Raw genomic sequence first — 15,953 nt, 5'->3', positions numbered from 1 at the left:
GCAACTCTGCCCCGCCCTCATGCCGTCCGTTACTTCCCTTAATTGTCCCCGGCACACTTTTCCTAATCCAGCAGGAATTATGGATGCCATGAACATTACTTCCACTACGACAATCGCAGCGGTGAAAGCCAAGCTTTCATAAGAAGAAAAGATAGCCTTTTCTTCATCATATAGGTACAATTAAAAACAAACTATAGTATATTAAGGTATTTATGAGAAAATTAGTGTGTGGTGAAGAGCGTACAGCAAGACAAATTCAAATGAAGATGAGCGGTAGCTTGTAACATTTCTTACTGGCTGGCTTCTTTCAGGGGTGGGAAGCCCAGTGCGTAAGGCTTTCCCTGCCAGCACAGAGCCTTCTTGACCGTGACTCACGTTGTGCTCCGCGCGCCAACACAAGGGGCGTCCAAGATCAAGTGAATAAGCTGACCCTGAGGCGCCTGGTGGTCTCGGTGGTTACGCGTGGTTTAAAATGGGTATCTCTGACCGTTCATCCCTGAAAAAGAGACGCCACACAGCCTACACTCGGCCACACGCTGCACCCTGGCGCCACCAGCTACCACAGGAATACACACTCCTCCCATCACAGGGGTTCAAACACTTCCAGCACCTGTGCATCCCGGTTCGTGGATTGCTTCTACCCAACCACAACTTTTTTTATATCGTGTAAATCCGCATATTCCCAGGAGCCTTCATCAATTGGAAGTGTATTACCCGAACAAACGGCTATTATTAAGCTAGGTGAATACTCTCTCTCTCTCTCTCTCTCTCTCTCTCTCTCTCTCTCTCTCTCTCTCTCTCTGTATGCGAGTGTGTCCGGTTATTGTTGTTGTTGTTGTTGATGTTGTGGTGGCGGTGGTGTGTGTGTGTGTGTGTGTGTGTGTGTGTGTGTGTGTGTGTGTGTGTGTGTGTGTGTGTGTGTGTGTGTGTGTGTGTGTGTGTGTGAACAAACGGCTATTATGAAAGAAAGTGAAATTCTCTCTCTCTCTCTCTCTCTCTCTCTCTCTCTCTCTCTCTCTCTCTCGTTTACGTGTGTGTGTGTGTGTGTGTGTGTGTGTGTGTGTGTGTGTGTGTGTGTGTGTGTGTGTGTGTGTGTGTGTGTGTGTGTGTGTGTGTCGTTCTGTGATGTGATGTGATGTGATGTGATGTGATGTGATGTGATGTGGTGGTGGTGTGTGAGTGAGTGTGTGTGACCCACCTCACTGCAGTGTGTGGGTGACGCGGCACAGGTACTCGCTCGCTTACCTGTAAAAAATGAAAACAGCAAATTAAAACTAGAACATAATATAAAGTTCAATGTAGGCAAAGCGAAAACAATTCACAAGATGAGAGCAGCAGCAGCAGCAGCGGCGGTGGGCCAAAGGTGTTCATGCAAAATAACACTACACACCACCAATGTTTATCATGTTCTAACACTAACCTTTCTTGTTCCTTCAATATTTTTCCACACAATGCCATAATACTATCCGTATGTACAGATACCAATTGACTACCTACAGTCTTAAGGTGGTTGGTTCGATGGGCGTACTGTGCTACATGGGGCACCCATGAGCAGCAATATTCTCGCGCAGTTTGCCTCACTTCACGATGCAGGCTGTTACTGCTGAATGACAATGTTGCGGTGGTTGGGCTGGATTATTCGCGACGGTTTCCTCCTCTACTGCACACACACACACACACACACACACACACACACACACACACACACCCGGTAGCTCAGTGGTTAGAGCGCTGGCTTCACAAGCCAGAGGACCGGGGTTCGATTCTCCGGCCGGGTGGAGATATTTGGGTGTGTCTCCTTTCACGTGTAGCCCCTGTTCACCTAGCAGTGAGTAGGTACGGGATGTAAATCGAGGAGTTGTGACCTTGTTGTCCCGGTGTGTGGTGTGTGCCTGGTCTCAGGCCTATCCGAAGATCGGAAATAATGAGCTCTGAACTCGTTCCGTAGGGTAACGTCTGGCTGTCTCGTCAGAGACTGCAGCAGATCAAACAGTGAAACACACACACACACACACACACACACACACACACTTGTACTTGCATTTTTTTTTTTTTTTTGTTAGTTTGACCTTAAGGAACAACAAAAGCCTCCTGTGTTCCATTCTTCACTTCACGCAACACACTCCACATCGTGTAACTTCAAAAGAACTTTTTTTTTCACCCTTGACACTTACATCATAATACTGGAAGTCCCTGCCACGCCTACTACGCCTTGTTCACAGACCTCTCCCTGTTCAAACTGGGCGTGTTGCTAGTACTGATTCTACTGCTGCTGCTGCGGACAAATAATATTATTTAGTTGTCTGTTAATGAGATGGCAGAGCTCGAGTTCAGCGTGGCTTCCATTCTATACTAAATTAACACCAATTTGATTGTGCGAGGCTAGTTAAATTCAGAGATTAATTTTCTTTCGCAACTGCTTTAAACTTTATGTTTCCTGTCACTGGACAAAGATAACCCCAGCAGTTGCATTCGAAAGCTTTCAAAACCTGCTGGTCAAACCTTCCGGCCACAACAAACAATCGTCATTCAGCATTGCGTCACGATGGCCTGCACTGATCGGTAAACAGTCATTGGTACACATGACACACGTCAGCTGCCTCGGTGTGCGCATCACCGCAGTGTGTAGGTGTTGTTTCTTAAGTCAAAGTTATGAGGGACAGATGGTAATGTCAATAACGTCTCCTAACGACACGGAAATCCTGGCAGAGCCTCCTCGTAAACACTGGCTAAATAAACACTCGTCTGGTCCAGAAATAGCATTTCGTCGATGACACTTCCAATTTCTGTTAGCTTTACGCAATGTTTTATTTTCGGGAGCGTCAGAAGTTTAGGCATCAGCTATAACAGGTAGTGGCTCTCCACACCCTCACTAGCTTCCTCCTCTCCTCCAGCTGGTTTTAGTGAACGCTCCGCGGCCACCACCATCACCATCATCAGCTTCTCCCATGTGCCCTGAAGGTGCCCCTCCTGACCCCTCAGTAACCTGAATGACCTAATGATGAGCGATACGCACCACACCACTTGCTTCCCAGAACTGCTGACCGGGAAAACTAACACATTCTCTCATCACATTCCAACACACACACACACACACACACACACACACACACACACACACACACACACACACACACACACACACAGCTAAAGGAAAGCTGTAGTGGTACTGTAATGTGAGGAACCTGAGAGAGGGAGGTAAAGAAAGGAATGTCTGGAGAGAGAGAGAGAGAGAGAGAGAGAGAGAGAGAGAGAGAGAGAGAGAGAGAGAGAAAAGGGAGGCGGTTGAGAGAAGGCAGGACCGTGAAGCTGAGGCGGCAGGGAGAGTGTGGAGGTCAGGGGTGGGCGCTGCAAGAAAGGCCCCCTCCCCAAACCCTCCTCCCTCGCCCAGCGCCGCCCCGCCCACCTCCCAAACACACATCTGGCTGGTCTACTTTTCTTTCTCCCGTTCAGTGGCTCTCACAAACTTTACTTGCCAGCCTGCCAAACACAGCAAACAGGAAAATATATTGAACAAGAAGGTTTAAGGAAAAAACAAACATGTATTTGGTATGGGGGGGTGGAAAAATAGTACCAAAATAGAAAATTAAATGGCCTAAACAACTTGTGTAGAGTGGTTATGAATGATACATGTTTTATCATAAATACTTTAATAGCTTCTCTTCAATGGCTGAGAAATAAGAGACATGAGTTTCCTTCTATTATACAAGGCAACAAATTAAGGCGCTCCGTGGCTTGCCTCGTCACCGACATTACTGCTGACAACACAACTCACGTCACCTATTCTAAGACATAGCTAAAGTGGTTCCTTGCGATGCCACGGGACCAACCTATTTCAGTGACATGAGTGAGTTAAGCAATGCAGTGAGTTGGATGCAGCAAGAGGATGCGCTGGTGCTTAAGTTAACATAGGTAGTACTACCATTGGGTGAGCGCGGGGTCTTGCCGCCAGCGACAGGTGTGCAGCGCTGGGCCCCGACATGGACAGGGCACCGCCTCCGCATCAACATATAAACATTCTCCCGATCCCACGCACGCCCACCAGTAAGGGCGTCGCCCAAAGGAGTAGGCGTGCGAGAAACCAGCCCTCGCCCCTGGCCTGAAAGGAGACGACGAGAACTGGTCGGGGAACAGCCGCTTACACTGCGTGATGAGGCTCCTTCAAGACGAATGTATCATGTCCTGCTCATGCGGTGGTGGACTGTACCAGGCAAGGCCAAGGAGGCACCCTGCTGGCTGCCGCACTCGAGATACAACCTTTCCAAGCTGCCAATTTCGATCTTAGGCATCAACTAAACAAAAATTGGTTAAGGCACGGCACCAAGTGTCACCATTCGCCAGCTGGGTGAGCGAGGCGCGGTGGCAGCGTCATGGCACAGCTGACCGTGCTGGCGAGCGCTGCTGCTACTGCTGTCCGGGCCCACTAGTGGTGCCTGTGAGGTGAACAGCTGTGGGGCGGCTCAGGTGGCACGCTGGCGGTGGTGTCGGGTGAAGGTCCGGTGGTGCCACGCATCTCCCCCCCTAACACCCTCCCACCAAACACCCTCACTTTCACTCCTTCCTACACACACACACACACACACACACTTCCCGTCCCGCCCACTGGTCAGGCCATGCCTAACCTCTACCCTCGCACCCCTCTTCCTTCTCTTTTCTCCGTCATGCAAACACGGCACTCTACAGCGCCCCCTCACCATCCCCACACACAGGAGGGTCAATAATCGAGACTCAGCACGCCACCAACACCCACACACGAGATCAGGTCACACCAACATGTTGAGCTGACCACAATTACAACATGAGGGTGCTCTTATCGCCTTCCAATCTGCCCTGACAGAGCCATCTGGGTAGTATCATGGGAGAGGGCCAGGCGAGGGGGGAGGTAGACACTGGAGCAGGGAAGAAAAAGGAGGAAGAGAATGGGAGGGATAAGATGGTGCGAATGAAGATAAAGAGTGAATGGTAATGACAGAGTGTAACAGGAGGATATGTGAGTGTGGCTGAACCCAAGCAGGAAAAATAATAATGTGAAGAAATAAATCTCAATATTTGAGGACAGTTTTGTAGAGGGCGGGACGGGTTAAGATATGTGGCAGGGTTAGAAAGGGGTGTGACACCACCAGGATGAAACTAAACGTACGCTTAGATAAAAGGATGTAGCAGAGAGTGGAAGGTGGAGAGGCAAGGCAGAGTGGAGAGGAGTGGATGTCAGGAAGGGTTAAGAAGAGAGACGTGACAGCGGTGGCAGGGAACGTGACAGAGGCAGGAGTGGCGTGTGGGAGAGCTAGGATGATGCGTGGCAGGGTGAGGAAAGGAAATGAGGGTGCATGGAGGGTGTTTGGGAGTGTGTGGGTGGCAGAGTCAGCAGGGGGCGTGCTACAGGGTGAGTGACCTGATGTGGCAGTGGCAGCCATTGATTGTACACCTTGGCAACGTGCCCGTCGCTTCAGGGAGTCAGGTTACTGGTGGCTTGGGCGTCTCCCCTGCCTCCCCTCACTCTCCCGACTCCCACTCCCTCCCCTCACTACTCTCCCCCTCGCCGCCGCCAGGACCACAACCTCCGCCAGCTTCATCATCCCCACCATTTTCCCCTCAACACTCATTCGTTCAGGTTCTACTTCTTCATTCTGCTCTCGCTCCTTCGCCTTTTATTTCGCTCTTCTTCGTCCCTTTCATGGAAGCTGGCCAGATAAGAGGAGGCAAGATGAGGAGGAGATGAGTGGAGAAGCAGAGGGAGGAAAGGAGGAGAGAGAAAGGAAGTAAAAGGGAGAGGAAGGCAACGAATGGAAAGGACCATAACTCGTAAAACGTGTGACACTTTTATAACATTGAGGAGGAGGAGGAGGAGGAGGAGGAGGAGGAGGAGGAGGAGGAGGAGGAGGAGGAGTGTCAAGGTAGGCTTCCCCCACCTTGACCCAAACCTTAAGTAGTTAATCACGAACGGAAAAAAAAGAGGAAGAGGCGGAAATGGCAGTGGTGAAAGCAAGGCGACTTCATGTATTTCTGTTCTATGCCATGCCATGCCACCCACACACACACACACACACAGTCCCCCTCTCTCCCACCTTCAATACCACATCTGGCGTTTGATAAGCAAGCAGATTGTTCGTATCACTCTCAACAGCCAAACAGGATACTTGGCCAACAATCTATTCGTCATTTCCTTCCCGCGCCCACATAGTTTCTCCGTGGCGCTCTTTGTTCTCAGCGCCGCGGCACCTACTCTTTGTATTACCACCATTAGCAGCTGTAATGATTTAGACCCGTAGGAGAAAGATAGTGGTAAAATATAACCTAGAGTATTACAGTTTCCTGGTCTAGAGAGGCTGTAAGTGTATTATCAGTGGGGAGGAATGTTGAGAGGCAGTCAGGATAGGTAAGGGTAAGGGTAAGGGTAAGGGTGAGGGTGAGGGTGAGGGTGCGCCGGGTGAGCTTGGCGTCCCTCTCAAGTTGGTGCTGGGTCTTCATTTCCTGCCCGCCACTCGAGAGAAAATGTTCCAGCCTCGTCAATGGGACTTGAAAACACCACGTGAGACACTCCACCATCTCCAAGCACACACTTGACCTCTTCCCCTCTCCCCGCTGCTAACAGTTTTTTTTTTTTTTCTTCTTTTATCGATGCGGAGAACGTATATACACAGAATCATACTTATCACCCGAGCTTAAGCGTATCCTATTGAGTACGAGTTGTCAGCAGGGGGGCTAAGTGTTGCTTCTCATGCTGTGTCTTATGACATGTCTTATTACTCCACGGTCAGGCGCGGCATTTCATAATCTGCATCCGAACAATACCACTATAGATATCCCCATAACACATTTCCTGCCTCCCCGCAACGCAATTAGAGAACACAATAACAACTCATCACATTCGACATACGAAAATACGACTAACAGGCTCTCTGGCCGCCACTCGTCCACCATGGCACCCACACACTGCGTCACATCTCACCAGGCAGCTGCCCACAACCCACAGTAATGTTCTGCTGCGGTCATGCACTTAGTGAATATGGGTCAAATAGTGCAATCAAACAGTCTGAGTCGAAATAAAAACAAAGTGTAATATTTGTGGTTTTACAATTATTTTGTAAACTCTACTTGGAAATAAGCACAGGAGTGGATTCTTTTACAGCAGTCACGTGATGCTGCGGGTGATGACTGGTGAGAGGATGTGGAGGTCCTCATTTGGGATGTGAAAGATGCGAGATGAACCACATCTGGGCAGGGCGTGCCACCCCGCCCACGTCCGCGGCAACACCTGGCCGCTAGTGGCGATGCGTATATTTGTATCTTTGACGTCCTACCCCTCAGCAACCTACGAAGGCCAGCGCGTCAAGAGGACCGAGGGAATAGAGAACTTTCACAAGAGAACCGTGTGTTGAGACTCGACTCTTCCCGTCCCTCATAGCCTGGTGTGCCAAGGAGACCCTCCACCGTTACATAATGACACGTTTACCTAGCAAGTCTGCCGGTCACATCATGCCTAATGAAAGATGAAAGCTGCAACACTGTACACTGCCATGTATAGACGATGAGGCAGAGCACACCAAAGGCTGCGACAAGAGTGGCGCGGCAAGTACTACCTCCCTTATGGCCGCCTTCATACATATCTATGAATTTAACGGACTGCATCTGCTGGGTCTGGTTGGCGGTGCGGCAACACACTGTGATTGCCTTGGCTCCACGTGGAATCGGGGTGACTGTCCATAATCGCAAGGTGATGGGCAGCAAGGCAAGGGGTGGGAGGAGCACCAAGGCCGCTGCTCGTTCCGTCCATGTAAGGTTAGCCCACCTGTCACTCGCCGCAGCTCAGGTATGACGGTGACACCACCACTGATCGAGTCGAAAATGGACATGTATTTAGAAAGATATCCTGTGTGTGTGTGTGTGTGTGTGTGTGTGTGTGTGTGTGTGTGTGTGTGTGTGTGTGTGTGTGTGTGTGTGTGTGTGTGTGTGTGTATGACGTCACTGTGTATGTGCATACGTGTTTTCTGGGAAAGGGAGGAAGTGTGTGTGTGTGTGTGTGTGTGTGTGTGTGTGTGTGTGTGTGTGTGTGTGTGTGTGTGTGTGTGTGTGTGTGTGTGTGTGTGTGTGTGTGTGCTTTGCCACTCAAATTAGTCAACATCCAAAAGGTATGTATTCATGAGTTCTTCCTCCTTTCGACCGCGTGAAAGTAACAGGGACTCTGACCTTCGCGCAACCCTGTTTGGTGGGCGAGGATAGGTTAGCATACGACGAGGCAACACAAACAATGGAAAGCTTCTTCAGCAACAAACTCAAGAACATCAGTATAGTCACACTTCTGGTTCAATACTATCTTATGCCATATGTACTTTGCACGTTAGTAAGGCGCCCAGAACACCCCCAAACCATCAAGGAGTCACCGTCATTGCAGAAGGTGAAAACCCGAATTCTGTGCTCTTCTCAATGCCCGAACTCACCGACGACTAGAACAAGGAGTGTGAGGGCCGTGCTGTAAGATCCTCCGCATTATGTGTCAGTCCATTATGTAGTAGATAGTGCTGGATGAAAAGGAAGCCCTTGCCAGTACGCTGCTCAGGCACTCCAGGCCAAGTCACTGCGCCATTGGGGACGCGAAGAATCACTGCATTTATATTCCGCGGACGAAATGCGGTTTGGAGGTGCAGGAATTTCACAGAATTGGGTTGAGCTTTGAAGGTATATGCTGCCTTGGTAGTGTCGGTGGTGTGTGTGTGTGTGTGTGTGTGTGTGTGTGTGTGTGTGTGTGTGTGTGTGTGTGTGTGTGTGTGTGTGTGTGTGTGTGTGTGTGGATTGTATCACCGTGAACACCACAGAAGGTGGAGAGCAGAGCGTGAGAGTGGGAGGCAAAGCGGAGGGAGATTCAGTAGCGGTGGTGCAAGGGTAATGAGGTGAGGGCGACAGACTGGGGCAGCCACCATTCCCCACCACGGCACAGGGAAAACGTTAAGGTCTCCACCCCCACACACCACACACCAGCACGACAGGCACTGCTTGCCGGAATGCACGCACGAACGTCCTTCTCCTCCTCTGCTTCTTTCTCTTCCTCCACTATTTCCTCTCAATAACCGGGATCGCAGGGGTTGCAAGGACACCCGCCACAACAGACAACAATGGACGCAATGGCGATCTAAGCCAGACAAAAGGATTAATGGTCGTTGAGTTCAACTTCACTTTGCTCAGGGAGAGCAGGGAGACAGACGGGCGGATGGAGTGTGGCGACGATCGGAGCGGGGGTGGGGGCAGAATGTGGTTGGGGCAGAAGAGGGTAGGGCGTGGTCGGGCGGGCGAGCAGCAGCACTCACAAGGAGCCCGTTATTCCCTGGCAAGCCTCCCCTCCGACACACCTACACCATTCACTCCCACTCCGCAGCCCAGCCAGCCTCCTGAAGGGGGACGAAGTACCCAAACAAAGGCCCGCCGCTGCATGTCCCCTCTGCAGCACCACCCAACCTGGTGCGCGGATCAAGTGACTTGCGGGGCTGGAGGGAGGTGCGGAGCTGAGCGAGTTGGTGAGGGAATTTCCGCCATGGCAGACTCTCGACACCTCAGTCTTTGTCCACGGCACATTTACATACATAACACTATGTAAGGAGGACCTCTCGAGCCCATGGCTGATCCTGAGCATGACAGAGTAGGAGGGGGAGCAGGAGGCAAGTGGTTGGTGGTACACAAGACTTTCCAGTCAAACCTCTTTTGGAGACACAGCGAGTCGCCTTTGCTACCTTTGGGATCGGGGACATATTTGTGTTACGTCTGACACAAATTAACAGATTCCAACCACTAATGGAGAGACACTGAGAAGGAAAATCTGGTTTGCATGAGACAAGCATGTCAATGTCCTCTGCAAAAACAAGTCACAATCGCGACCCACCAGCATCACCAGGGCGGATTAAGGCAGACAGCACAACAGATCAGCAAGTTAGCTATATAGTGTGACGCTGATGATGAGGGATGAGGTCTGAGTCTAGTGTGAAGAGTATGACGCTAGCAGGTTGCACGATGGCCTCCGGTGACCAACTGGACAAGCAGGCCCCCTCCCATCCTCTTCTCAACAACATCAGAGCATCAATTCACTTTAGCGAAGGCTTGTTCTTTGTAACATTTACCATTCTCTTCGGCGACACCCGGCCACATATTCAAAGTAAAACACGAAAACATGAAGAAGGAAGAGCATGAACCCGCTGCACTCACGGCACTCATCCTGAGGTTATTGCTCATGGGCCCCAGACAGACACAAAGGCCGTGGCTGTGATACTCGCTGAGGGAACGTTCACTATCCTCTGCCCCTCTACCCACACGGCGGTGGCCAACCCAGAACAAATCCGTTTGACAAATATGGAGCCTCGACCAACCACTATCATTCGTATTCCACTTTTTTTTTCTTACAATTTAGCACTGTTACTACTTCTGTCACCATCACTACTACTATCACTACAATGACTACTATCACCATTTTACATCCCTGCCAGCAGACCGCAAGGTCACACTCCAGTACACATTTGGTTACCAGACTGGCCCAGCAGCCCCGCCCTCTATACCACCAACCCACGATGCAGCACGATCCCCTACCTCCACCTCGAAACACCGTCAATACACCCTCCTGACGAAGTTATATGCTCGTCTTCTATCTTTACCCAGCACCATGACTTTCCTCTGCATCAGTCAGGTTTGGTTGCGCAACGAGATGGTGAGATGGTGGGGCGGGATGTGTGGAGTGTGGAGGATGGCGGCAGTGCGTCACGGCCTTAAATTGGAGCAGGACACTGGCAGCGCAACGTGTCGAAGTTGTCACCGGTGGTGTAATCAAAGCGTTTAGCGGCGATACTGACACGCTGTGGCACGTAGCGAATGTTTCTAAGAGCCATGAACCAGCGTCCTCACATGTAGATCAGACATTAGTCTGAACCCAGCGTGCGGACACAGGAGATTCAGGCAGCCACCAGCATTGCAACCTGAACCGTGTTGTGGCGAGTGGTGATCCCTCCCTCCAACCTCTTTTCTCTCTCTCACTCTCTTGTCCAAGGGTTCGACGCCTCTTGCGCCTATACTTGGAGGCGTCATCTTCTCCTATCAGGTTATTGTCATCTCCCGCCAGTATTACCTCCTCGCCCACACCAATACGTCACTCACTACTACTACTTCCCTATCGGACCCACACACCCTCCCGCAACCAGTCTTCCCACTGTAGGTCCTACCCTCCTTCTCCTCGCGCCGGGAAGTCTGTCAAGCTTGAAAAAAAATTCTCTCTAATCACAGGCCTCGTGGGTCCCCGATACTCTGCTGCCCCGCTGTGTTTCTTACACTAACTTAAAACAGGTTGATATGACCTTTCACCCTCCCACATGCAATCCCTTCCCACCAGCTGCTTCCCACACATGCACAACTGTGTGTGTGTGTGTGTGTGTGTGTGTGTGTGTGTGTGTGTGTGTGTGTGTGTGTGTGTGTGTGTGTGTGTGTGTGTGTGTGTGTGTGTGAGAGAGAGAGAGAGAGAGAGAGAGAGAGAGAGAGAGAGAGAGAGAGAGAGAGAGAGAGAGAGAGAGAGAGAGAGAGAGAGAGAGAGAGAGAGAGAGAGAGAGAGAGAGAGAGAGAGAGAGAGAGAGAGAGAGAGAGAGACTATCCATCGGTGTTCCCATCCTCAATACGTTCACCAGATGCTGAGGACTAGACTCAGATCTACTTGGCATTCGAATCAGCCAACATTTTCTCTGAGGAACAAATGGATGGTTCGCACGAGACTAGACGACCGTCTTGATGGCCCGAGAGAAAGGAGAGTCGCAAAGCCGGACAGAAGGGGACGAAGGTTGGAAGGGAAGTGCGCCAAGGAGACGGGCCAAAAAAGGATCCAAACTCCCTACTTTGCACACCATTCTGATCTAAGGCCTAAATTATGGAGCTGCCCCATAGGCCTCATCGAGGGAACCCTTCACACCCTAGGCCACGTAAACTACCCTTCATCAGTCCCACAGCCACCCTCCTCCCTCGCGGGGCCACCTGATGATCCACACAAGGCCAAGGTCCATGACGCTGCCTCAAGCCACGCCACCCATGTCAGTGGCGCGACCCACGCCCCCATCAGGATGTGGATGGGATGAGGGGCAGGGGGTAGGCACTGGAGGGATGGGAAGAAGGGTGTGGAGGGCGTAGATCAGGCGGTAACTAAGGACCACAGGCTCATGCCTCCCCCTCCCCCACAACACCAGATATGGCGCTGCTCTCAACGTAACCAACCCGCACACATGCTCCACTATTTGGCTAACGTTAATTTTCGCGTGTATGCATTGCAGCAGGAGGGTGCCTCACCGCCCTCCTTAGGACTTGTAATCAAACAAGACGATAAGAACATACATGAAGTGAGGAGCCGAGTGGAGGCGCGGAAGTCACTGGCACGTTGTGATGACTTCCCCTCAGATATTGTTGCCCTCAGTGGAGCACAAACGTTCATAAATAGCCACGGCCTGGTGTGAATGGCAAGGCCCTTAGCGTGGGCCAGAAAGGCAGGCTGTGACGGCGAGAGGGTGCATGGAGGAGGAGGAAGAAGAGGAGCAGGAGTGCCCATGTAAGGATCCCTCGTCGCCAGCATCTTCAGCCGCCGCGAGCTATGTTGACATACATTTTAGTGTCCCTTTGGAAAAAAAGCGTCTCCTATACGCCGTCACGCCGTCACAGCCGCCAGGTAAACACCAGCTGGGGCGCCTCTCCTAACGGGGCTGTAACGCAGACATACACACTGCGTTGCGCCTGGGCCCCACGCTGCGCTGAGTGGACGGCCTATGTATAATGGAGGAGAGTAAGGCGAGGCACGGCGGCACCACCACCATACTACCACCACGCAAGGGACTCCCAGCCAGGCACAGGCACGCACTGGACCAGCCAACACGACCCTCTTTCTTTTCATGCATACGGCCAAAGCATTCAGTTCCTCCGTCTCTTCCCCCTCAGCACTACAGAACAACCAGCACTACAATCACCACCACCATCACCACCACCTATAAAAACATGATCTACTCTGCTCCGCCCCCCCCCCTCTCCTCTGCCTCCCATCATGAGCTACCCGCGAGTAGCTACATGGGCATTGTGCAAAACATCGAAGAATCTAAAAATTTCTCTCTCTCTCTCTCTCTCTCTCACACACACACACACACACACACACACACGGAAAGATTGTACATATCAATAACATCGAGTAAGGAAAAAAGAAATTGAGAACTGACACGCATACAAACAGCGCCTACTACTATTATATTACAACCACGACTACTACTACTACTACTATTACAAGATGCTCAGATGTGAGGGAACAGAGAATGGCAGTTCATGCATACTCATAAATGTATGCAAATAGACGCCTTGTGTACACTATTCCCCTTTATTTAGGACTACAGCAAGATGTGTGGACAAGTATTACTAACTCCATCACCACCACTACTACTACTACTACTACTACTACTACTATGCCAGGGATGTTCCATTACCGAGGATAAGCTTCCCAGCTTTCCCAAACATTCCCTCTCTTCTTTCCACGCATCTCCCCGCCCATGCACAAGGTTCTGTCGGTTTAGTCTATCTTTCAATGCCAACCCACGCCTGCTACGGGGATAGCAGCTTTACCCTGAAGGTAAACACGCGGCAGGTGACAAGTCTGAGTCAAGGTCATTAACAAAAGCCTATTTGGTGACTAGTCTAATTTTAATCCTTAGTATCAGTCAGGGTTCTGGGGCCACAAATCATCTTATCGTGCCCTAACTGTTGTGTGCTCGATAAGCTGCTCCCTAGATGAAGTAAGAGTCCACTGCCCATCCGGTGTGGCAGTGATGTGGTAACACCCAGTGATGACAAATAGAATCTTAAAAAAATAAGTGATTGCATATAAATTTTGAACAAAGGTGGTACTACAAGACAAGCCACGACAATGAAAGGTACATTATGCTTCGGTATTTAGGGAACTATTAGAGGGAACACTCACGAGACGATGCCTTAACACGAAACGCTCCTGTTTATCTTTTGTGCCCATAAAAGATTAAAAGTTATCAGTTGAACATACGCAAAACATTTCTTCATAAAACTGTGCAAGGATTAAAACTTTAAAATTTACTTTGCTACTATTCCACTGTTACATCACTTCACTGAGGAAAAAACCCTGTTACAATCACCATTACTACTATTATCACCATCACTACCATTACCTAAATTGGCCTCCTAAGATAAAGTAACAACACTGCATAACACAAGATGATTGATATGTGTACCAAGGAGCGAAGGTAAAGAGCAGAGGCAAATATTGAAGATGGAGAATAACATTGGATGGAGAAAGGCGTGGAGAGAGAGAGAGAGCGAGCGAGGAAAGCAGGCAGGGAGAGAGAGAGGGAGTGTGTGGAGGCTTGGAGAGTGTCAGAGTAAACATCCGGCCGAGAGAGGAAGGCTGCACATCCCGTCACAGCCCACACCTGGCACTCTCTCTCGCTCTCTATCTATCTCTTGCTCTACCTACCTACCCACCTATCTATAAAACATATTCTGAAACACATCAGGCTGAACCTCCACTATATTCAAAAATACTCTAGAGGTGACACGGGTTTTTCATGATGTTTATATCCCTCTCGTGACAATTAACAAACAGTTCTACATTATGAAAGGGTCTTGAGAACCTGGCAAGTCATCTCTGTGGCCCTCGAAAATAGTACTAATGAAGTGACACGGGCTTTTATGATGTTTATATGCCTCTAATGACATAAACAAACAGTTTTACATTATGAAAGGGAACTGCACTCTGGCCTTTGAAAAATAGTGCAGTGAGGCGACACTTTTTTTTATGTTTGTATGACTCAGACAGATTAACAAAGAATTTACATTAAGAAGGGGAAATACACTCTTGGGAACTCGGCTAACCATATTTGAGGCCTTTGAAAATAAAAGGTGGTGCGAGAGCAAATGGTTTTAGTATACTGGTCCATCTAATACAAACAAACGTAATACCAGGAAAAAAAAAAAGAGCCGATTTAATTTTGAAGACTGTTATCAACACCAGGGCCCATATCACCGAAACTGTCTTAGGCCAATGGCATCGTCCTTAGCAAACCAATATGGCGGCCGTCGTGCCTAACTTGCCAGAAAACGCGCTTAAAATTTTTCGTCAGCCCTAACGTCGTGCTTAGCGCTAGGACTGGGTCGACCCTGTTTCAGTAGCGCTATGGACGACGGAGCTGGATGTAAACAAACAGTATGACAGCGCCACGAGAGCAACAACCACATCAGCCAGGAAGAAATCATCGTAGAAGGGACATTTTAAATGAGCTTAATGATGCTGAGCTTATCAAGAGGTACAGATTAGACCGGGAAGGTATTTTATTTGTGACCAATCTTGTGAGGGAAGCCCTGTGTAGGTCAAACCCGCTCACCCCGGAGATGAAGGTTATCATAACCTTACGTTATCTTGCCACTGGGAAAATGCAACAGAGTAGCAGTGATGACCTTGGCCCTTCCCAATCCAGAATCAGCAGAGCCATCACACAAACTGTAGACGCCCTTGCAGATGGCGGGAACTTCTCTGAAGAGCTTGTGTGTAGCTGCTTGGAGTGTTTGCTCGTTACCAATGGAATGCATTTCAATGCATATATTTCTCTTCAGAAATATTTACTTTAATTCTATGTTACTTACCCGATACTTGAATTATGAAATTATATAAATAAAAGACAAAGAAAATGCTAGTATAATAATATTTTCTTCAATATATCCAATGTCGATATTTTGTAAGCAATGCGTTCTAGCGCGCGAAGTGAGGTTCATCAAAAGCGATCTAAGCACAACTTTCGACGGCCCTAATTCGTTGACCCTAAGCTAAGTATGATTTCAGACTTAACTCGCATCAGCCTAAGACAGTTTCGTGGATATGGGCCCAGGAAAATATTTGTTAGGACAAGAGAGGAACTAGGAAAATGTGCTATTCAAGCAGTGAT

The 15,953-nt window shown here is 49.6% G+C and overlaps 1 protein-coding gene across 9 annotated transcripts in view; it reads right to left on the bottom strand.

Annotated features, from left to right (window-relative positions):
* The window catches only part of LOC123517312 (talin-2-like), a 181,090-nt gene that overhangs the window by 139,400 nt on the left and 25,737 nt on the right, over positions 1-15,953 (bottom strand). Inside the window, exon 1 of one of the 9 annotated variants that reach the window (XM_045277277.1) lies at positions 1,199-1,216. The exons of the other annotated variants lie outside the window; for them this stretch is intronic. The gene's annotated coding sequence lies outside the window, so the exon portion shown is untranslated. Of the gene's footprint in view, positions 1-1,198; positions 1,217-15,953 lie in introns of those variants that run through there. 9 annotated transcript variants of the gene reach the window in all.

Source organism: Portunus trituberculatus, chromosome 42 (assembly GCF_017591435.1).
Source record: "Portunus trituberculatus isolate SZX2019 chromosome 42, ASM1759143v1, whole genome shotgun sequence".
NCBI classification, from domain to species: Eukaryota; Metazoa; Arthropoda; class Malacostraca; order Decapoda; family Portunidae; genus Portunus; species Portunus trituberculatus.
Note: the sequence above shows the minus strand (reverse complement) of the source record. Positions and strands in the feature narration are given on the sequence as shown.